We start from the raw sequence: 23,749 nt of genomic DNA on the forward strand, positions 1-23,749 counted from the left end.
AGATGGGGTTTCACCGTGTTAGCCAGGATGGTCTCGATCTCCTGACGTCGTGATCTGCCCGTCTCGGCCTCCCAAAGTGCTGGGATTACAGGCTTGAGCCACCGCACCTGGCCAGGGATGCTGTTTTTAAGACAAGGGACATTGGGGCCACTCAGGGCAAGGGGCTAGTGACTGGGCAAGATGCAGTATGGGGGATGCCTGAGAGAGGCGGCATTTGTTGAGGAAGGTTCCAGAAGACATTAGGTAGATTTGAACAGTCATCTAGGATATATTGGACATACCCAAGTCTGTTACCTCATTGGTGCCTGATTGCAACCTGTGAGCTGAGAGAACTTGGGTGTGAGCTCCTTTCTGGACTGACTTGGGTCCAGGACAGAGGCCTCTGCCTGCTCTGCCTGTGATCCTTCCTCTGTACCAATGCCCTTTCAACAAGAGGAGTCATGGGCACTGGCCAGAGTTCATCTTCTGTGGAGTGAGGAGAGGGGCAGAAGAGAAGAGGGTGAAGGGCAAGATTCTGAGATGAAGAGGGAAGAGGAAGGTCAGGAACCAGGAAGGGGGCCTGCCTGATTTTCGGGAAGCAGTTGATAGGATGTGGGACCTGGAGTTAGTCATCTGGGGCCAGGTCCCAGCTTTACAGCTGCCAGCCTCCATAACTGTGACCAAGTCAGCCAACTTTTCTGAGCCTCAGTTTCTCCCTCTGTAAAATGAGGATGACTAACTTACCTCCTAGGGATATGGGGAGGACTAACTGAGTTGTATCTGGAAACTGCTTGGAGCTTTCCAAGTCTTCTATACACACTAGCTGTTGCTTTTGTTATTTTTGTGATCACAAGGGATTCATGCCCCTTGGAAATGACGGTGCTTCTGTGTCATGGGCTTTGTTGCATGCTGGGTCGGTAACACTCTCCCTGTACTCCACAGGGGCAGGGCACTGCTTCCCCCTCTGCCTGCTTCTCTCTGTCTTGATCTTATTCTGTCCCTTCCCTTTTTTTTTTTTTTTTTTTTTTTTTTTTTTGAGACAAGGTCTGGCTGTATCCCCCAGGCTGGAATGCAATGGTGTGATCTCAGCTCACTGCAACTTCCGCCTCCCAGGCTCAAGCAGTCCTCCCACCTCTACCTCCCTAGTAGCTGGGACTACAGGTGTGCACCACCACGCCTGGCTAATTTTTGTATTTGTTTGAGAGACAGGGTTTCATCATGTTGCCCAGGCTGGTCTTGAACTCCTGACCTCAGGTGATCTGCCCACCTCGGCCACCCAAAGTGCTGGAATTACAGGTGTGAGCCACCACGCAGGACCCGTCTATTTTCAATTTGAAGCAGCTTACCTTTATTACACACCTTCTGTGTGCCAGGCATTTTGCTCTGTAATTTAACATACATCATCCCATTTAAATCCTCCCAATAACTCTTGTGGGTGGGGCTAATCATTCTTGTTTTTCAGATAAGGAAATGGAGGCCTGGAGAGTCCTACAGGAGGCGATTCAAATTCTCTCTCCATCCCTGAGCACACATCAGTATAACCCTGTGTGCTGGGACCTCACATCTTAAGGCTGTGTGAACCAAATTCCCTCCCTTCCTTGTCAGTGACCTCACTGGAACACAGCTGGGATGGTTCTTAATTGCTGCCTTTTCCCTTCCCAATTGTAAGACTTTGAGTCAGAGTACTTAACCCCTTAATGCCTCACTTTTCTGTCTATAAAGTGGCAGTGATAACAGCACCTAGTTTGGTAGGGTTACCACGAAGATTAAATAATACCCAAAGTTTTGGAGCACAGCTGTTAAGTAGTGGTTGCTGTTACATTGGTCTGCAACTTTGAGCACTATCCAGCCCCCTGAGAAACTGACCTATCTGCTGACTGTAGCCTGGGGGGTGGGTATATGAGCTTTGACTAAATCTGTAGAACTTTTAGTGACCCTCCAATCTCCCTGTCCCACCCTTGGGCAAGAGGAATTCTCTTAGTCCTGCAAATGAGAACTGTTCTCCACTTTGGATGAATACAAAGAAAACCCAAAGCGAGAGTTCTAGTAAGAGAAAGCAGCAGCCCTAAGGTATTAGCTCCTTAGGGCCTTAGATTCTGCACTTGCTTAGCTCTGATAGGAAGCAGGAATCAAAGCACACAGAGCAGTTAGAGGGTAGGATCAAGAGGTAGGAGGAGTGTATCCTGCCGGGGTGAGAGGATAAGGAAATGAGGTTGGGTGGGGCTGCTGACGGGGTTAAGGCCTGTGAATCACCAGAGGCCCTCAGGCTGGGTGCACTGGGGCTGGAAGTAGCTTTTCTGAAAGCCGTGCTTCTTGGAGTCAGCATTGGCTTCGCAATCAAGATGACTGGATTGGGGTGGGGGTAGGGGAGAAAAGGGGGAGTCTCAGAGGAATGAAAATGCATCATGTGGCCACAGCAAGAATCCAGAGAGGAAATGATGAGAATTGTACTATGGAGTGGAAAAGGGGGACTAGAATGGAGAGAGAATTTTTTAGTTCCCTGGATGTGGAGGTGTGCAGGGGAGTCTACGCTGACCCCCAGCTTTTAGCATGTTACTGGATGCTTGGTGGTACCACTGACAAAGATGAGGAGGAACCCAAGAGATGTAAGGTGAAGGATGTTGAGCTGAGATTACCTTTTGACATGTTGAGCTTGAGAAACCCATGAGAACTACAGTTTAGAGGCATCTGCTCAGAAGAATGTCCTGGCTGGAGTCGGGCACCGTCTGCAAACAGATTCTAGTACTTGCGTCTAGTACTCAAGACTCCCAAGCACAACATGTTCCCTCTTGCAGGTGGGGTGGGGTCGGACAGAGTGGTGAGTGGCTGGAGAGGCACTCACGGAGTGTCCCATACATGCCTGGCGCTAAGTTGGGAGCTAGGTTCTCTGCAAGCGGGCTCTGTGGCAGGGCCTGGGAGGTCTCATGGAATTTCAAATCTGTCAGTGCGGATGAGCCCAGCAAGAAGAATGTGGGCAGGGAAAGCATGGACAGTGGACAATGAAGCCCTGGAGGACACTAACTGTTCTCCGACTGGAGGCCATAGATTTGAAGGATATAAGCTCCAGTTACAAAATGCGCCCTGGGATGTATCTCATTCTGCTGCTTATAATCTGCCCCACACCTGCAGGGTGGAGTGCAGACTCCTTCACACAGTGTGCATAGCCTGCCTGGAGCTTGTCTTGTCTTAGCTTTCTAGGGCTGCTGAAACAAAGTACTACAGACTGGATGACTCAAAGCAACAGAAATGTCTGCTCTTGCGGTTCTGGAAGTTTGAAATCAAGGTGTTGGCAAGGTCGGTTCCATCCAGGGGGCTCTGAGGGAGAAACTGCTCCGTGCCTCTCTCCTGGCTCCTGGTGGCTGCTGGCGATTCTGGGTGTTTCTTGGCTTGTGGCAACATCACTGCAATCCCTGTCTCCATTGTCACGTGGCATTCTCCATGAGTGAGTGTGTGTGCGTGTGTGTATGGCTATTTTCTCTTTTTATAAATAAGGGCACCAGTCATTGGATTAGGTGAGCTTAAGATGAGTATAACCTCATCTTAACTAATTATGTCTGCAAAGACCCTATTTCCAAATAAAATCACATTCTAAGGTTTCAGGTGGCCATGAATTTTTGGGAGACAGCCTAGCACCAGCCTCATTTTTACCTGCTTTTCTGGACCTTGTTTCCCTGCCACTTTCATGGCCTCTTTTGGGGAAGATGTCCAGAATCCTACCCCAGCTGAGGTTTGCTGTCTCTGTCTCGTGAGCCTCTCCCTCTCTGCGAGCACCCCAGTACTTTCTTTTTTTCACCCCAATATTTTCTTCATTGTCCCTGTCCTAACTAGGCTCCAGCTTCCTCAGAACAGGGACTGGACTTTGCTCCTCTCTCTTTGTCAGTAACTTGGTGGCCGAGAGCCTCAGCTTCAGGGTGCCACAGAAGTGGGTGTGAGTCCAGGCTCTCCACTTAATTAATGTGTGACCCTGGGTGCCTTCCCTGACCTTTCCTAGCCTCAGTTTTCCCATCTGTAAGATGAATCTATTCAATGAGAAAAGGTATGTAAAGCAGCTAGTCCGGACTTAGAATCTCCATGAGGGCAGCATTCTAGCTTGTTTTGCATACCTTTGTGTATCTGGCACTTAGCGTAGTGTCTGATATAGTAGGTACTCCATTAATATTTGTTGAATCAGTGACCACATGGGGAGACTTAGCTTGATAAGAAATGACTTTATAAGAATTCAGAAGGGTAGACATTTGGTAATAACCAAATAAACAACAATAACAAAAGAAATGACTTATAAGAAGTGAGTTCTGTGTTTATGGATGTGACCCTTCCTTAGAAACCCCCCTTCCCCCTGCCTTTAGTCCCGAAGAGCTGGGTAATTACAGTTTGAATTGCAGCTAGATGCTGACGAGTAGCGGTGAACAGGGGTCTCAGTTTGAGTCAGACTCACAGCCCTGCACCCAGTGTTTCTCTTTCATGTGGATGGAACAAACTTCGGCTTATTACATTAGCAGTACATATGGTGGCTGCAGTAGATGAGTCACCATTTACTGTAAAGCTTTCAGATGCCCGGCAGATGCATGCCAGTTGGGACTGACAGGGCCCTCTCTGCAATACAGGCAACCCAGCCTCAGGGGTCTAAAAAGACATAGAAAATCCTTTTTGTGGTCCCAAGTAGTACCGAGGTCTTGGGTGAGGGTCCATAGCCATCTTAATACTTCTTCATTCCTAAATTTACTACTGGAAGTTAATTTAGATCTCCAAACAGTGGAAGGCACATTTTGGAGCCAACTAAACAAGTCTGTGCAAATTGGTGTTTACTTGCTTCTAGACTGGAGATTTATGTTGTGTCTGTTTTGTTTTTATGTAAAATATTAATTTTTAATAAAAGGACCCACCCTATTTCTTCATTATCGGCCACTGAGAGGAATGCTTCAAAGCCGGAGACCTTTTTCCTTAAGTAGAAATGTAGTTGGCTCCTCTCTGCCTGCAGGTGATCGTTTTCTTTTCAAGAAATGAATCTGTGAAATTCCATTTGGTCTCCAGTGGTACACAGGGCTTGGGGCATTTCAGTCTTTGGGGATGAACTCAGTTGTGAAGAACTGAAAAGACAAGACTCCCAGGCACAGCACGTTCCCTCTTGCAGGTGGGGCGGGGTCGGGCAGGAGTGGAGTGCCCCGTACATGCTGGCACCAAGCTGGGAGCTAGGTTCTCCACAAGTGGGCTCTGTGGCAGGGCCTGGGGGTCTCATGGAGTTTCAGATCTGGTGGGGTGGATAAAATCTTTTTGTGCATGGCTGTATGCTTATCTGTGCCTTGGAGCTCTGGTTAAGTTATGTGGCCTCTCAGCCTCAGTTAGCTCATCTGTAAAATGGGGAGAATAACAATTTTCCTCAACTGAGTGGTTTTAAGGATTTGGTGAGATATTTAAAGTACCTAGTGTAGGCCTACAGCATAGTAGGGCTGAAAAGGTGGTAGTTGTAATGATGAGAAGTGTTGTGAGTCTTTTATTCTGAGAGCACGGATGGTGGAGGGAGCCCTTGGTGAAAAGAAGGTTGTTGAGATATTCCTTCTGGGTAACTGGTAGTTGACGGCCTGTTTTTTTATGGTAATTAATTCAGTATCTCAGATTGGCCTCTGTACTCATTTGGCTGGTTGCTGCCTCTCCACAGAGGTATTTGCTGCTGGCCCCCATAGAATACCTGCCCTTCCCACCCTCTGTGGCCTGTGCCCTCCTCTTGGGCTTCTCGAATGATTGGCCCCAGATGCTTTGACAGGGTGGTGCTTTTCTGGTGCATTGGGAGGATGGCCAGGGGCCCCTGCAGTTTACTTCACACCCCTCCACCTTCCTCTGGCCAGTGAAGCAGAGGAGGTGGTGAATTCTGTCCTTTCCAAGGCCCCAGTTGGGACTCGGGTCTCCTAGACAATCTTGTGTCTTCCTTGGGAGCAAGACCTGTCAAGAATATCTATCTTAGATTCTGAAGTGTGGTGCTGTCTGGGACACAGCCAGTGTTTATGGGAGTGGTGGTGACAGACTATTTGACATTGGGACTTTGGGGACATTCAGGATAATGGTTGCCATGGAAGGACACCCTTTAAGCCTGCCTTCTTCTTTATTGCTGGTGTCTTCTCCATGAATCCTCGAATCTTCCCATCCCCAGCTTTGTGGGGAGGCGATTGTCCTGGAGTAGAGCCCCCTTGCTTCCGGAACCCACAGTCTCACAAGGATGCTGCTGTTCCTCCAGCTAGTGTTTACTGCCCTTCTAAGGGCACAGGCCCTGGTGGTGGTGGGTGACTGGGGGGTGGGGAGAAGGCTGTGTTTTGTTTGCAGCTTCATCCCCAGGCATACCCCCAATAAGCAAGCCAGTGTCAAGCAATCATGAATGAATGAAGTGCCAAAGGAAAGCCCCTCACAATGAGACAAGGTGAAACTGCAGCCCCTACCCCACCCCACAGGATAGTTATATTTGTTATTCTCTAGTTGCCTTACTCCTCCTTCTTGGCATGTGTTTGCGTGCTGGGCTGCGCAGCTGTCATTTGGGTTGTATCACAGGGAGCTGTATGAGACCCCTGTGCTTGGTTCTCCATTGTGTAGCAGTGGTGCTTCGTTTAGGGTGTAGCTGGCTGAGGTTAGGGTTATGGTCTGTGACTGGGACCAGGAGTATTTTTCTCCACACAAAAGATGCAGGTCCTGTGACTCCTGTTGGGAGATGACTGGATCCAGTGAAAGCAGGCTTTCCTCTGGGGTGCGTTCCATTGAGTAACAATCAGGATTCTCACACAATTCTGATTCCAAAAAGTATGTTCTTCCCACAGCCTCACACTGACTCCTGGAATACCAGAATGCTCTAATACAATAATTCTATCTATTTGAGGTCCTGTGGGACCCTCTTGGAGGACAGAAAGAGTGTGGATTAGTGGTGGGCCACAAAAGTGACTTTCTGCATTCACTACCACACCACAGAGGATCTGACCATGGGGGATGGATGAGAATCAGAAACTAGGGTAGAGAAGCTGGCCTCTGTTCCCAGACCATTCAGTTACCACCAGACATGTTAAGAATGCCACAGTTCTAGTCTCAGTGACCTACTGGAGTTCTTCTCTCCTCCCTACTTCCCCTTCATCTCCATGGTCAAGTTCTGGTTACTTCAGATCAGCATTAGGCTTGGAACAGACGACAGCAATGCATGTGACTTTTCTAAAGCATTAAAACTGGAAGAACTTGCTTGCTCCAGTGTTTTAGATAGAAAGCTACACTAGGATTGCATTGACCAGGGACCCCAGCGCTGCAGCCACTCCAAGGGCTGGGTTCTTTCCTGGTTGTGTGCACGCATTCAGATATTGGCTTCCATTCAGGAGTGCGTCTTCCTTTCATGCAAGCAGATACCTGAAGAAACCCAGGTCCCTCGCTTGGTAGTCAGGAAAGATTAGACCTCACTTTCAGGGGAACTCTGGGGTGGAATTTAGTGTGGTGGGGCCTATACTTTCTCTTTGATCATTTTAGGTTTAATATGTTTTTGTCTGTAAAGGGAATGATAACTCTAGCTCATTACTGTAATTTGACTATGGTATTGATTTAATGAGAAACTTACGAGAGGGCCCTACTTCCTTCTGATTTTTGTTTTATTTTTTAAAAATTCTGTACATTCTGTTTCATTTCTCTTCCTCTAGAGTTTTCTTTTTAAAAGTCACCAAACAACAAAACCATTTAGAAAATAAAACTGGACCCTGGGGACTATGTAGCATTTTCTCTCCATGCTGCCTGCCTTCCTTCCATCTGGTTAAGTCTCTACCTCTGTTTTCCAGGCAGCAGGAAGTGAGATGAACAAACTGAGGCCCATAGAGGGAATGGGAATTTATTGAAGTACTCACTGGATCAGGGCTTGAATCAGGCCTACACAGCGTAGGTTCCAGGCCAGTATTTCTGCTACTCCCCAGAGTATTGGTGTTACATGTGGGATGGTCTCCCTAGCAGTGCATGACCTTCTTGTAGTTTCATTGGCTTACTTAAAATGAGCTCTCACTACAGAATTGCTTTGACCATGCATTTTATATGGTATCAGGACAGTCTTGAATGGATTCCTTCCCCATACATTCGTCCATCCATCCACCCATCCATCTATCCATTTATTCATCCATTCATCCAAAATCTTTCTTGATCTGCCAAGCACAAGGCAATGTGCCAGGCCCAGAAGGTTTGGGGGATGAGAGAGACAAGATCCCATTTCTGAAGAGTCTTTTCTTTGGAGTTGGAGGGGCAGAACCATAACATAACTGTAATACCAAGGAGAACAAAGTAAGCACTGTAATAAGCATACAGGCAAAATGGAGTAGTGGAAGCGGGGGTTAATTTTTGTTGAGAGATGCAAATACGGCATTGGATCTGAGTTTTGAAGGATGATTGGCACTCGGCAAATTATGGAAAGGGGCTTAGGGACCAAGGGCATGTGATGGCCACACTCTGGATTCCTTATTACCATACTGCACAAACACAGAGGTGATTCTTTCCTGGGTTTAAATGGTACTTGCCCTATAATGGATTTGCAAAATGTTCAGACCTGCTTCACTTTGGAGGTAGGGTTGGAGATAGAAGGAAGGCATTAGGAGAGGGCTGGTATTTATTGAATATTTTGTGTACATGTATCCAGTCCGCATACATCATCTAATCAAGGACACACAGCTAGCAAGTGCTGGAGCTGGGCTTTGAACTCAGGACTCTGACTTCAGGGCCCCTGCCCTTCCCATCCTGCTAGCCTTATCACCTCCCTGGGAATCACTGATACTAAACAGTCATTCCTGAATAATAATATAGGACTCAGGTTGCAAAGTGGAGTTGGCTTCTGACCAGCGGGAATGTTTGTTAAAATATTTTGCTATCTTAACTCACATCACTCAGACTTTCTGCGATGAGTGGAAGGAATATTCTATTTTGGCCATGCTTTCGGGAGGACCTTCCACAGTGCCACTCTTCTGTAATATTGGTCTTTGGCTGGTTTATCAGATGATTGCTGTATATATTATTTCTCTAAGAGCAGGTATCTTCTGACCTATGACCTGCCCAAACTAGCAAGTCATACGCTTCTTTTGTGTGGGTTGTTAATGCATTTCTGATGGAGACAAGCTTCTGAGCTGGCGCAATTGGCTGGGTGTCCTTCTATTTAATGGAGTGGAGTTTTTATTGGTAAACAGATGCTGTCCATGAAACCTGAAAGGACAAACACCGAGGATGAATGAGGTGAAGAGTGGTGGCTGAATAGGAGGTGGCATTTCCTGGGGCAAAGGCATTGGGCATTTTGGATCTACTTTCTCAGAAGATGTCTTGGGACGTAGGGGATTTTGTCAGGCAGGTGAAAGCCATTCAGGGAGTAGGGTGAGTGTTTGAATCTTAATCAATAATTTAATATTAAATAATATCTTAACATTAATCAATAATATCATATTGTCATTCTACAGTACATCCTGACAGTGCCTGTGTGCTGTCATTTGACCCCTCTATCCAGGGGTTTGTATAGAGAATACTTTCTGGGGAAAGTGCCTGAGGCTATTGGTTTTTGTCTCACAAATGAGATGTAATCCTCACGAGGTCCCAACCCAGTTACACATCAAATTTCTTGTCTCCATACTTGGATGATGCCCTCTGTCTCCTTCCTCTCCTTTCTTTCTCCCCGTTCTCTGTTACAGTGTAATTTTAGTTTGTAAGTTTCTTCCAGGGCTGCAGATCAGTTAATCTTAGAATCCACTGCTCTGAGAGCATCTTGCCTTTTATCTCTGTTCTCTATATTGGGGTCTGTGATTCTGCTGCTAAAAAAAGTTTGAAAACCAAATGCCTGGATCATTTCTGCAGTGTTCCTTGTCTGCAAGGGTGGCCCAAGGGGATTTGTGGGTGAGGGCCGCAGTGCCTGCTGCAGTGTGTGTGCATGGGTTGTACAGGGGCCTAGATATGGTAGGGGACTGATGTGTCTGTCTTGTTCTTACTCTGCTTCTGAAATCTGGGTCCTTCTAGTTCTTGGGGTACTTGTAATTCTCTTCCTACCATCCCAGGCTGCTGAAGAAAACAGTTTGTGGGTTTCATTGTGGAAATGAATGAATAAATCTCAAGTTATATATGTTCTCTCTTATAATACACCCTGTACAGACAAGAAATCTCAAAGAGGTTGAGTAACTTGCCTGAGGTCACACAGCTACTAAGTGAGAGCGTCTATGTTTGAATCCAGATCCTGATTTCAGAGTTCATGATCTTCACTACTATCTGCATCAGCCATACTTTTACAGTAAAAGTATTTTACTGTAAAAGTACTGTATTTACTTTTACAACAAAGTATTTATTATTCTCTATCATTTCCCCCTCTTGGGAAGATGGGTGGGTAAATTTAGCACTGTGTAAATTAGTGTAATATGCATATCTCACTTTTATTTGCCTTCAAAGTCCTACCTTTGGAGGGTGGGGCATTCTGGACTTTGAGTTGGCCATGGTGGGAGGAGGGGTGGGGCCCAGATTTGGGGCTCTTGTTTCAGTCAGTCAGAGCAAGGGGAGAGGTCTGGGAGGTTGTTTCTCAGCTCCTGAAGCAGGATAGTAAAGTCACACATCTGAGAGTTTCCGAGCGCGGAAGCCGTCAGTTTCCCTCCCCTTTCCTCTACATCTTTTTCTGACCCTTTCTGATTTTCTACTGGATTCTGATGGAGTCCTTAGAGGGTGGCTCAGAAGATGAGGAACTGGGAACAGACCTGCTTGGTACATTCCAGGTGTGAAGTGGGGCAGGGCCTGGGGAAGACCAGAATTGTGTGTGTGCGCACACATACACGTGTGCATGGCCATTGATCAGATGGCAGTTGCTCGTCCACTGATTGCAGGAATTGGAATCACATGTTGGTTGAACAGCGTGGTCAATCCACAGGTCTCGTGAGCATGAGGTAGTTTGATGGCGTCTGTAGTATGGAGATGTGAGCTATGCATTTGTTAAGGCCGTGCTTCTCCTTGAGTTGTGAATGGTAATTGTATTCCCCTTTTCCAGGGTGTCCCATTCCTCTGTTTGAGGGGTGATTATGGACCTGCTGGAAGGGCTTAGACACGTTCATGAAACACTGGAAGAGAACCTTGGAAAGAAATCCATGGACTGGGTTGCTGGAAGAAAAATCCAGCTAGCTTGTGGGCTCTGTAAGCCTCAGTTTCATCTAGAAAACTGGGGAGAGTGTTCATTAGCTAGTAGCTTCTCTCTTTGGTCTCTTCTCTGACCCGATCACACTTACAGAGCCAGATATGGCATCGGGGACTCCGAGTTTGTTGAGTCCCAGTGGGCACAATCTCTCTGATCTTGCCTGAATGGGACCAAAGGGTGGCCACAGAGCCTTCATTGCCAAAGTCTTCCTGCGGGCTCAATCCTCTGTCCCCCTCCTGTTGCCAGACATTTCCTGAGAACTGAATACTGCAAGAGCCAGAGCTTAAGAATGACAGCAGCCCCAGGTCACACCACCGAATTTAGCCCTGCTCTACCCACATCTTGGGTTGCTGTTCATTCTCTGGGTGTTGGGAGGTGGGTGGGGCGCCTGGGCTTTAGCCATAGAGCTGTACATTTAGATAGGCCTTAGCGCTCCTTTTAGTTAGTCCACCCTGACTTCATAGAGGGGAAGTTGGCTGTCACAAGGTCACACAGCCCCATGTGGGCTGAGCCTGGTCACAGAACCAACTCTTTGCAAAGGGCTCTTCCGAGGCACAGCCTGGACTCCCCAGAAGGATGCCAGCCCTGTCTACCCCACCTGTCCTGTTTTCCTGGGAACAAGTGCCGGTGTTACAGATGAGAATTTTATGACTTCATTTCAGAGAATGCGGCTGGGTACAGTTTGCCTGGTGGGTGCCTAAATTTAAACGAAGTGGGTTGTGGTGGGCGGTAGTGAAGAAGATTGGCTTGGTGCTTTCATTAAAGCACAATGTGTTGGGGGGAGGTTGGGTTTTTATTTTTACTTCACTGAATGAGGGTTGAGCACAGAGCTAAGGTTACCCCCCCTTTCCTTTTCTTTCCTTTAAAACTATTAAATATCTGTATTTTTATATTCTTAAATCAGGACTGGTGGTGCACTTTCAGCCTGAGTGTAAATGCAAAGTTGAATTGAAATGTTTTTTGCCTTGGTATTGCTATATTGTTAGTATTTTGCATTTCCTAATGGCCAAGTGCAGTTGTTGGGCAAGGCTCTTAAGCATCTATAGACCAATTCTGGTTAGACTTGGTTTTTATTCCCAATCCTGGGCACTCGCTGGCTGAATGAGCCTGGATATTGTTTCTGAACTTCAGTCTTCTCCCTGGAAAGTGTTGGAAGCAATGACAAGGTATTAGAATGAATGTGTACATCTACAGTCCCGTGTGTGAAGCCCCGGCATACTGCACAGCACATGGAAGGTGCTCATGAATTACTGGCTGTGCCTGGCTTCTCTGCTGTGCCTTCCAAGCCTTGCCCCCCACCGAGGTGGGCGTTGATCAGGGGAGGGTGTAAACAGGATAGCCTCTTGACAGAGGGGGCACGGGGATGGTATGGAGGGATGTGCTGTTGTTAGTGTAATGTAGGGGGAGAGTTGCAGTTTGGGGGTGACCTGGCTTGTCTGTGGTATACGGGGAAAGTATCAGAGGCCTGAACACCTGGACCTTCACCCTAGAGGGGTGTCTTCCTGGGCGTCACCTCACTGACTCTTTGTAGTTAGTCTCAGGCTTTGAAAATCCAGATTTAAAAATCTAGTCTGTTTACTGTTTTATGGTCATAAAACCAACCTGTTATAGAAATAAGTTGGAACACATAGAAAATCATAGAGAAGAAAATAAAAACATCCATCCTTCTGGAAGAAACCAGTGTGAGGATTTGGAAGTTTACATCCCAGTCTTTTTTTTTTTTCCTGCATATATACATTGGAGAGTTTGCCTGCTTGTTCATTTTTACAGAACTGGGATCATACTGCACATATTGTTATGTAATGTGCTTTAAAAACTCTATTGTAAGGATTTCCTAGTTGTACACTGCTCTTTTAAAACCTGACTTTCTGTGGTGGCACAGCATTCTATTATGCGGAAGTTCTATAACTTATTTAACCAGCCCCCCTATATTTAGTCATCTAAATTGCCTTCCATTTCTTTTGCTCGTTCACCTAACGCTGCAGTGGATTTGGGAATGCAGATTTTAATAGCTAGGTCACTGTTTCAGGAAAGAAATTCTCTGGTGAAGCACACTGAACTAAATGGTTGCATTAGTTTCAGGTTTTGCCAGGCCTTGCACACTCCCGTGACCTTTGCATTCTGCAGTGAATTCACCATCTGGGTAAGTGCTGTACCTCTCCCGAATCTCCGTTCTGCCCTTTACTTAATTCTCATCATCCTTCAACCACTTCTCTGAGAAGCCCCCTTCTCAGGGGCAGAGGGGATGACGAGAGGCCTTGGCTGCCCCAGAAGATACTGGTTCAAGTCCTGACAATGTCACTTGCAGAATGACAGTGAAAAATTTGTGGTACTTTTTTGAAACCCAGTTTATTTATCTGCAAGATGAGGGCAGGAATGCCTTTCTGGCCAGGTGGTGAGGATGAAATACAGTGATGACCTCTGATGTGCTTTGTAACCTGAAGTACTACAAAGATGCTGGTTGTTAGCACTGACCACTTGGTCCACAGCCCTTGACCTCTTTGAGAGATGATTGACAATAGGACCTAGACCAGTGGTGTGTGTGGAAACTGGCTCACACCAGCTTATGGGAGTTGACTGTGCACTTCTCTTCCCAACTCCATGTCCAGTGGCCCTCGCATCGACATCTTGAAACGCCATAGTGGGAGTATTTATACCATGGAAATTGACAACCGCTTTGTGTGTGTGTGTGGGGGGGGGGTGTGTGTGTGGCTGTGTGTGTGTGTGAGAGACAGAGAGAGACAGCGCTGCTTGTTAAACATTCACCTTACCAGTATTTCTCAGGACTTGTCTCCAGTGTACTTATTTGACATTTGACATATGTTGTCTTGAGTTTGAATTTATAGTTCTCCTTTCATATGTTAATGTCTCATTTCCCCCAGCTGGACTGTAAGCTCTTGAGGGCAGGAATTAGGTATTTGAAGACTTTAATTGCTGGGATGATGGCTATCAGAGACCTATAAAGCAGCCTTTGCGCAAATGAGCTTATCACTTTCAGGGACATGAAAAGATTTTCTGCTAAGACTGACGCTCTGAGGGACCCATAGTATCTATGCAGTCCCATGGCTCAGGCCTCTCTTAATGATCCTTTCTAGGTAGGTCTTACACACACAGAATTTCAGTTAGCCTAAAAACTGCCCAGGGTATAATAAAGAGGCTTTATTTCTCTATGTTTCCATCAGTGACTATAATAATAATGGCTAACAAGTAATAGCTAACGTTTATCGATGGTTTGCTGTGTGCCAGGTACGTCCTAAATGCTCTTATGATCATTTTCTTATTTAATGCTCACTCCAGTCACATAAAGAATACGTGATTATTACCTTTGTTTTGTAAATAAGGAAACTTAAAGATGTTAAGTGACTTGGTTGTGATTGAGGCACATCCAGAATTGACTCCTCATTCATTCACTCATTCATTTCTTCATTCATTTAGCAGGCATCACACCCCTGTCATGTGCCAGGCACTGCCTTGGCTGCCAGGATAGACAAAGCCAGCCCCTGCCCTCATGGAGCATTCCTTCCAAAGAGCAAGACAGATAACAAGTAAACGTGTACACATCTGCTACAATGTCAGGTGTCGATGAGGTCTGCGAAGAAAATCAGTCATGGGAAGAAGATAGAGGCTGATGGGGTGAGGCTGGACTTTGGCTGTTTGGATTCCAACTCTGGATGTCTTTCTCCCAGTCCTTGAGACACAGCCCAGCCTGACCCTGGCCAAGCACCTTGCCCATACAGGCCTTCATCACATTTTAAGTTTTATTTTATTTTGGGAGCAAAGCTTTACTCTATGGGGAGGATTCCAGAAGACACTTTGAGAGCTCATGGTAAACTCAAAGTAGGTACAAATGTACATAGAACCCTCCAACCCGCTGCTCCATGTTCTGAGGGCCCACTGATGTCCTAGGCAAGTAAAGTAGGCGGGAAGGCTGAGGGTGAAGGTAGGGGCAGAAGAATGAGCTCTGTGGTGGCCAGCAGATGGGAGAGTATAGGCTCTTAGGATCCGAGACCCATAGGACCAGCGGCTTTTTAGAGATCATGTTCAAAGGGTACACGTGGATGCAGGAAGGCATGGGGGAGGGTGGGGTGGGGTGGAGGAAGACTCCCTGAGGTCATCTGCTGAGACTGTGTTCATCAGAGGCTGGAACCCAGCTTTTCATTCCCTGCCCTGTGCCTTGTACAACATCACCCTATCTCCCAGAATTATTCCCGCCAACTGGGAAATAATGGCAGATGGGTGCAGCAATGTAGCTTAGGGACCTGTTGAAGGGCAGTCCTTAACCTTAGGCATTTAAGAGCCAGAGTAGATTACAAGAACAGGCTACTCTAACCCCCAAAATATCTTCTAGAAGATGGGACCTCCTGGTATCAAACAGACAAAAAGTATTTTAAGGTTGCCCTCTCTGCCCCCCATGCATTGCAGTCCAGTTTAGCTGAGCCAACATTTATTGAGCACCTGCCCCATGTAATCTGAGAAGATCTTGAAAAGCCCTGTCCTGGGAGAGGGGAGAACTGGGATCCAGTACCTGGTCTCCCGTGAGTAAATTAGCTTTGTGATAGCAGCTCTTGGTCCTGGTGTCCTCTGTAACAGGAAGGGGCTGGCCAAATGGTGTCCAGGTCCCCCTTTTGTTCTGACCTCTGTTCTAAGCTGGAGATAAGACAGGGTCCCACTCACAAAGCATTTCAGTCTTTCAGTTCCTTTTCCCAGTGGATCCCTCCCTGGAGTGTGGGGCTTGGGCAGGTGTTTGGAGAGGCCCGAGTAACCTGCAGAGCCAGCTCGTGTCTCCTCCAGGCTATTTCTTGGTCTGTGGGTGTCAAATGTTTTTTCCCCTTGCTCCCAGCTGTAAGCCACTTGGTACTAACTAGTGGTTAAGTGACCATTGCCCACACAGTGCGCTCCCCACAAAGTAAAGCTTGCCCACAACTGTTTTCCTAGCACCCCCACGTTGACGGGAGCAGTGAAATTTTGGCTGTACTTTCCTGAGGGCCGGGCGGTTGTGATTTGTGTCTTTCGTACAGTCCTGTGTGTCTCAGAACAGTACAGAGCCTCTTCATCCTGGTCTCTCCGACGGCCTCCCACTGAAACCTTACAGTGATACCAGTGTGAACGCATAGGCTTCAAAAATAAAAAGTTACAAGGTGAGGAAGCAACAGGAAGTGGGGAAGCGAGTAGAACAAAGCTTGTGATATGTACTCAGAACGCTGTTGACCTTTTTTTTTTTTCTCTCTTTTTAAAATCACATAGCTCTCTCAAATGGTTGGGGTAGAAGTTCTTGTTTGTTTTAAATGGTTGTGCCTCTTACGAGGCCTGTGGAGAGAGTGAGTAGTGAGTGTGAAACAAGTTTAGGGAAGATGTAACTCCCCCTCCATACACACAGAACTTGGCAAAGGGTATGCAAATTCGTGTCAGAGGCTGTTGATCCTTTCACTCTACTTTGCTTAATTAAAGGCTGGGAAAGTTATTTAAATTGTCCCTCTTGTATACCTTCCTTTGTATGACTAGATTAGCTGCTGGACTTGAAGACGTGGGGAAAGTAGAATTCTCCCCCGACACTTTTTCTTTCTTTGCCTCTACCTCAGTTTTTCATTTCCACCTGATGACTTGAAAAAGGAGAGAGAGGTGATTCAATAAATAGTTCAAAGATTGTAAAGAGCCCACGTATATTAACTTTAACAAAACCCCGTCAAACTTAAAATGCCTCTTGTCGGGGAAGGCACATTTCACACATACAAGGGACAAGTCACTGGCTGGCCAGATGGAGAGAGAGATTGTTCTTTTAGACAACTAGCTTTTCATTTGAAGAGCAAACGTGGTCCTGAGAAATGAAGCTTCTGTTAGGCACTCCCTCTTGGTAGGACTCTTTGTAGGACTAGATTAGCTCTTGGACTTGAAGATGTGGGAAAGTAGAATTCTCCCCCGACACTTTTTCTTTCTCTGCCTCTACCTCCGTTTTTCATTTCCACCTGATGACTTGAAAAAGGAGAGAGAGGTGATTCAATAAATAGTTTCAAAGATTGTAAAGAGCCCACGTATATTAACTTTAACAAAACCCCGTCAAACTTAAAATGCCTCTTGTCGGGGAAGGCACATTTCACACATACAAGGGACAAGTCACTGGCTGGCCAGATGGAGAGAGAGATTGTTCTTTTAGACAACTAGCTTTTCATTTGAAGAACAAACGTGGTCCTGAGAAATGAAGCTTCTGTTAGGCACTCCCTCTTGGTAGGACTCTTTGTAGGACTAGATTAGCTCTTGGACTTGAAGATGTGGGAAAGTAGAATTCTCCCCTGACACTTTTTCTTTCTCTGCCTCTACCTCCGTTTTTCATTTCCAGCTGATGACTTGAAAAAGGAGATCACTTAGCTCACTTAGCTCAGGTTGAGTTAGTTCTGTAGGGGCTTTGAGTGGGTTTGAGCTCACAATAATAGCTGTGCTAATGATAAGAGCTATGTGTTTGTGTGGGCTTCACCTGAACTGCCTCGTTTTACCTTCCTATCAAGCATTTGGGAGGGAAGGCCTTATAGGTGCTTAATCAATGATGGCTGGATAATATTAATAATGAAAGAATGAAAACAGGAATGGTGAGCCCATGCTTGCTGGGCACATTCTTTGGGATTCAGAGTCTCTGTGCTATGTCACTGGTCTGGTCTTATTTAACGCCAAGGGATGCCAATGGAGAGATGGGCAATGGAGACCTCCAGCAGTGACCCGAAGTGATGGAGCAGTGTCCTGCCCCTTAGTTCACTCGTATCACGGCTTGCGTCTCCCACGTTGCCTTCACTGGCATCAGTTTCTGAGAGGGCTGGGCTTGGGGTGTGGTCTGTAGCCTGGCAATAGAATGTCTCTCTAGGGCCAGCTTTCCCTTGTCCAGGACACATCCTGACCCGGAATCCTCCAGCTTTGCTGATGGATAGGCAGACTGGCCACTGACACACAGAGGTGTACCTCGCTTCCTGCCTGTGCCACAGCCTTGCAGATTTCAGTGTCAACTGTATTCTACTGGAAGTGCACCAGAGAGTGGGCTATTTTAAAGAAAAGCTAATGGTTTGTCTTGATTTTTTCTTTTTTAAGTACCTCCTCTCCCCATTTCTATCTTATGTCTATGGCATTTTGGCTTTGTCATTCTCAGATTGTGTTTAAGGCCTGCTCTGGGTGTCTAGGTTCCAGTCTTGGTGGAAGGATTCAGTAACAGAGGCTGTTTTCACCTGCAGGACCCTCTAGACACACAGTGAGTGCATCCAGACTGATCCACACTGGGGCCCATGACTTGGATACCTGCCTGCCTCCCTGTGGTTTCATTTCTGTTTTTTTGTTTTGTTTTGTTTTTTCCTCTAATCTTGTTTGGTGGAGGCATGGAAGCCATAAACTGGACTGTCTGCTAATTCAATGAAGTTGTACACAATGAATGGAACACGTAGGACATGAGACTGAAACCATTTTTAAAAACCAAGCGGATTGCCCCCAGTGGCTGTTTGACACTCCTGGGCTAATTCTGGGAGTTCCAATCAGCTTACTAACGGCATCCCCACCTTCTGAAAAACCCAAGCTTTACGTGTCTCTTACTCTGGCAGTGCCACCAAGCTGCTTAAAGGTGTGCTAGGTGATGGTAACTGGCATTTTTCAGGTAGATGAAACTTGGGGATATGCTTTCAGGCATATCTTGTGGCAGTCTGATTTTCAGCTTTTTATGGAAACTGTACCAACTTGACTGTGGTTGGTGGCCACTGTGCGGACTTGATGCCAGGGCAGCCAGCACTGAGTTGAGACTGTGTAGGTGTGCTGAGCTCATATTTTTCCTGCTCTTCTGGTTTTGAAGGTTGGACATCTCTACCTACATGATAGATGATTAAAAACAGATGAAAAATAATTCGAACCCAGCCTTACTTCAGTATTTCCCGTCCTGTTCCAGTCCTGCCTGAATAAAGTTGCCTTAAAAAAAAAAAAACCCCACAATGGGCCGGGTGCGGTGGCTCAAGCCTGTAATCCCAGCACTTTGGGAGGCCGAGACGGGTGGATCACGAGGTCAGGAGATGGAAACCATCCTGGCTAACACTGTGAAACCCCGTCTCTACTAAAAAATACAAAAAACTAGCCGGGTGAGGTGGCGGGCACCTGTAGTCCCAGCTACCTGGGAGGCTGAGGCAGGAGAACGGCGTAAACCCGGGAGGCGGAGCTTGCAGTGAGCTGAGATCCGGCCACTGCACTCCAGCCTGGGCGACAGAGCGAGACTCCGTCTCAAAAAAAAAAAAAAAAAACCCACAATGAAATCAAAACTGCATCTTTTAACAACATTTATTTGAGTTCAGCCCAGGTTCTTTTATCTCCAAATTGGTTTTGATGCCCTGATAGCCAGGCAGCTCCCTGGCTAGAATCTTTCGTGTTAAATGTAGTGTCTTGGGCTGGGTGCAGTGGCTTACGCCTGTAATCCCAGCACTTTGGGAGGTGGAGGTGGGAAGATCGCCAGTCTGGGCAACAGAGTGAGACCCTGTCTTTACTAAAAATGTAAAAATTAGCCAAGCGTGGTGGCATGTACCTGTGATCCCAGCTACTTGGGAGGCTAGATGGGAGGATGGTTTGAGGCTGGGAGGCAGAAGTTGCAGTGAGCTGAGATTGCGCCACTGCACTCTGGCCTATACCACAGAGCCAGACCCTGTCTCAAAAAATAAATACATAAATAAATAAAGGTAGCATCTTGGTTTACTGATGTAAAAATTCTTGTGGGAAATGTGGCCCCGAATGTGAACATATGAAATTGGCTTTGTTCCCCCCAATTAAAAAGTGATTCACTATCTTTGTTTGATTATTGAAGTACTATAATGAATTCAGTGTTCAGCACTGGGGAGGCGTTGCCTCCCACACTCACCCATGAACAGAGCGAGTGCATTTGAACATAAAATTAATAGAGTTTGTGGCTTAGAAAACCACCTTGTCATTAACCACCAGTGCATGCCAGCCTGAAAGATGTTCTTGTGCCAGAGTAAACCACAAGGTTGTGGAAAAACGTAAAGGAAATGGGGGGTAACTTAGTAATAAAAGGTAAAGGCTGGTAGGTAGGGGATATGTTGGAGGGGCTGCAGAATAGAGAAAGAAGGAAGGAAAGCTAAGTCTGGCTGGAGCTTCTTGGCCCTTAGGCAGGCTTGGACTTCACTAGTGAGAGGTTTGCAGCATGTGAGCTAAATATTGATGTTCTGGTTTCTGCATTTCCTTAGATTTGTATTTTGAAACTTCTCAGAAAAGGCAGTGAAAAGGAAATAGATTACGTTTGTTGGGGCAGAGTGGGTTTACCCCCAGTGGTCCACCTTTGTTAAATTAGACTTAATTCTTAGATCCTGTGTATAAAACAACAACAGAATTTTTTTTAAAGCCTCCAAAATAAATAAAAATTTAGACTTAATTCGTCTAGGACAGTAGTTCTGAAGTCGGGGTGGTTTTGCCTTCAGGGGACATTTGGCAATGTCTGGAGACATTTTTGGGTGTCATAATTGGTGATGGTGGTGATGATGGTAGGGAGTGCTGGCAAGTGATAGGTAAAGGCCAGGGATGCTGCTAAACATCCTACATGTGCAGGAACCCTCTCCCCTCTGATCATTCAGAATGATCAGCCTGAATGTCAGTAGTTGTGAAGTCTTGACCTAAAAGCTTACTTGCTGTCCATCTCATCCTCAGAGAGAGCAGTGTCTCAGCACTGGGCTGTGAGAGGAACATCCTTCTGCTGAAATGCAACCCCCGGCCCTGGAGAGCTTCCCGCTCCGAAGATCTGGAGGGCTCCCAGGAGTTGGCTTCTTGATCCATCTGTGATAATTTTGCAGCTTAGAGGTGTTTCCACCTTTTCCTTCTGACATTTCTCCATCATGTCTTGTTGCTATACAGACCTGTCCCCAGCATTAATTCTCTAATCCAGTGCTTTTTGTCCATGCACCACGCCAAATGCTACAATTTGTTTTTTTCTTGCTTTTCTATCTGTTCCACCCATTGGAGAAGTCTTTGGTCCTCTTTAGGGAATCTGCTTTTTTCTTTATTTCTTTTCTGTTTTTTGTTTTGTTTTGTTTTTTGTTTTTTGTTTTTTTTGAAACAGGGTCTTGCTGTGTCACCCAGGCTGGAGTGCAGTGCCATGATCTCGGCTCACTGCAACCTTTGGCTCTTGGGTTCAAGTGATTCTCCTGCCTCAGTCCCCGAGTAGCTGGGACTACAGGCGCCTGACATCAAGCACTTTACTAGTCTTTAGTAAAAATACAGTCACTGTATGTCAGAACCTGAGATATTTGAACTGGTAACATGGCAAAACCCTGTCTCTACTAAAAATACGGTGCCTGACACAGGTTTCGCCACGTCGACCTCAAACTCCTGACCTCAGGTGATTTGCTCACCTCGGCCTCCCAAAATGCTGGGATTATAGGCGTGAGCCACCACACCTGGTCAGAATCTGCTTTTTTTCTATCCCAAAATAGAAGTTAATGAATCTCTGAATTGTTATTCTGCTTAGGACATGCTCTGTGTGCCATTTCCCCCCATATAGAGAATTAAAACTGTGAACTATTTAATAAACTATAGGCTTACCGCCAGTATGTGTAAAACACATACCTCTTTCAGGTCACTTTTTGACAAGTTTCAGGTAAGAATGATAGCATATTAAATTATTAGGCAGTTTTATGACTGTGCAGAGAAGATTTATCCTTTGATGAATAAATATTGCTGTAGCCCAATTTAGAACTTGACAAATGCTGATTTACAGCTTAAAATATAAGGGTTATTTTATGATGAAGTGGCAGTGGTGGTGGGGTAGGTTTAAAAGTGATGTCAGTGGCGCCTTTGAGTAATAGGCCATTAAAACACTGCCACAGGCAGAGCTGCAGGGAGGATTCTCAGGTGACTTCTAGGGGTGCCTGCCGCTCCTGATAGGTTTCGGGGTTCAGGTCACTTTGTGATGTACAGTCTCAGCTGATAGTACTTGGAGGCATTATTGAAAGCGTGAGTGCCCCTGCGTCCCTGGCAGTTGTTATTACAGTGTACCTTTTAAAGGGTTCTGCCTGCCTGTCTACGTAACTTCAGGGTGGTGGTGGCCCCAGTGTCAGTACATTTTTCAGATAATGGGCAGGTAATTTGAAAACCCTGTTAAGAACAGAATCTGGTGAGCTCCCTGTGTGTTCTTGTTGTGTTGATCATCCTACTTTTGAATCAGAAAACCAGGACCAGGTCAGGTGCAGTGGCTCACACCTGTAACCTCAGCACTTTGGTAGGCCGAGACAGGCAGATCACTTGAGGTCAGGAGTTTGAGACCAGCCTGGACAACATGGCAAAACCCTGTCTCTACTAAAAATACAAAAATTAGCCAGGTGTGGTGGCACACCCTGTAATCCCAGCTACTCAGGAGGCTAAGGCAGGAGAATCACTTGAATCTGGGAGGCGGAGGTTGCAGTGAGCCAAGATCACACCACTGCACTCCAGCCTGGGCAACATGGACATGGTGAAACCCTGTCTTTACCAAAAATAGAAAAAACTAGCTAAGCATGGTACCAAATGTCTGTAGTCCCAGCTACTCAAGAAGCTGAAGTGGGAGGATTGCTTGAACCCAGGAGGTCAAGGCTGCAGTGAGCCAAGACTGCACCACTACACTCCAGCCTTGTTGACAGAGTGAGACCCTGTCTCAAAAAACAACAACAAAAACAAACAAACAAAAAACTGAGACATTTGAACTGATGAGTATGGATACTTATAGAGGATTTAAAATTGTAGCTGACCGTAATATGTGTTGCATGCATGCACACATGGTGATGGTAGAACTACATCAGTTACTTAGAAACTTTTTCTTTGTGCTTGCTTCCTGTTGATTGATTTAATAGTTGAGGTGTGTACATGATATAAAATTTGCAAGTTATGAAGAGTCTAAAGTGGGTTAAATAATTCTTTCTGCCTCCAGCTACCCATTTCTCCTCTCTATAGGTAACCGCTTTTATTAGCTTTTGGGGTATCTTTTCAAAGATAATCTATGCATATAAATGTGTATATGGATACATACTATTTTTCAACAACTGTTGGCATACTGTTCATGTTATTCTGTGGCTTGCTTGTCTTACCTAGCAATATACATTGAAAATCATTCCATGTTATGACATAGAGGATATAGAGGATGCCCTCATTCTTTGTTTTTTCTTTTTCTTTTTCTTTTTCTTTTTTTTTTTTTTTTTTTTTTTTGAGACAGAGTCTCTGTCTCTGTCACCCAGGCTGGAGTGCAGTGGCGCAGTCTTGGCTCACTGCAAGCTCTGCCTCTGGGGTTCACGCCATTCTCCTGCCTCAGCCTCCCAAGTAGCTGGGACTACAGGTGCCTGCCACCACGCCCGGCTAATATTTTGTATTTTTAGTAGAGATGGAGTTTCACTATGTTAACCAGGATGGTCTCAATCTCCTGACCTCATGATCCACCTGCCTCAGCCTCCCAAAGTGCTGGGATTACAGGCGTGAGCCACCGTGCCCAGCTGCCCTCATTCTTTTAAATTTCTTTTTCCTTTCTTCTTTTTTATAGCTGCATAACATTCCATTTTACAGAAGAATCACAAGTTATTAAAGCAGTCCTCCAAACTGTGGATATTGTAATTATTTCCAATCTTTTGTCATAAATCCTACTGCAGTGAG

General features: G+C 46.0%; 1 protein-coding gene across 10 annotated transcripts in view; it reads left to right on the top strand.

Annotated features, from left to right (window-relative positions):
• TRERF1 (transcriptional regulating factor 1) overlaps nucleotides 1-23,749 on the top strand; it is a 230,972-nt gene that overhangs the window by 48,459 nt on the left and 158,764 nt on the right. Inside the window, exons 1-2 of one of the 10 annotated variants that reach the window (XM_023212816.1) lie at nucleotides 11,577-11,808; nucleotides 13,196-13,262. The exons of 7 other annotated variants lie outside the window; for them this stretch is intronic. The gene's annotated coding sequence lies outside the window, so the exon portion shown is untranslated. Of the gene's footprint in view, nucleotides 1-11,576; nucleotides 11,809-13,195; nucleotides 13,263-23,749 lie in introns of those variants that run through there. 2 more of the 10 variants (XM_023212815.1, XM_023212814.1) reach the window with 2 other exon arrangements.

The sequence above is a fragment of the Piliocolobus tephrosceles genome, chromosome 5 (assembly GCF_002776525.5).
Source record: "Piliocolobus tephrosceles isolate RC106 chromosome 5, ASM277652v3, whole genome shotgun sequence".
NCBI classification, from domain to species: domain Eukaryota; kingdom Metazoa; phylum Chordata; class Mammalia; order Primates; family Cercopithecidae; genus Piliocolobus; species Piliocolobus tephrosceles.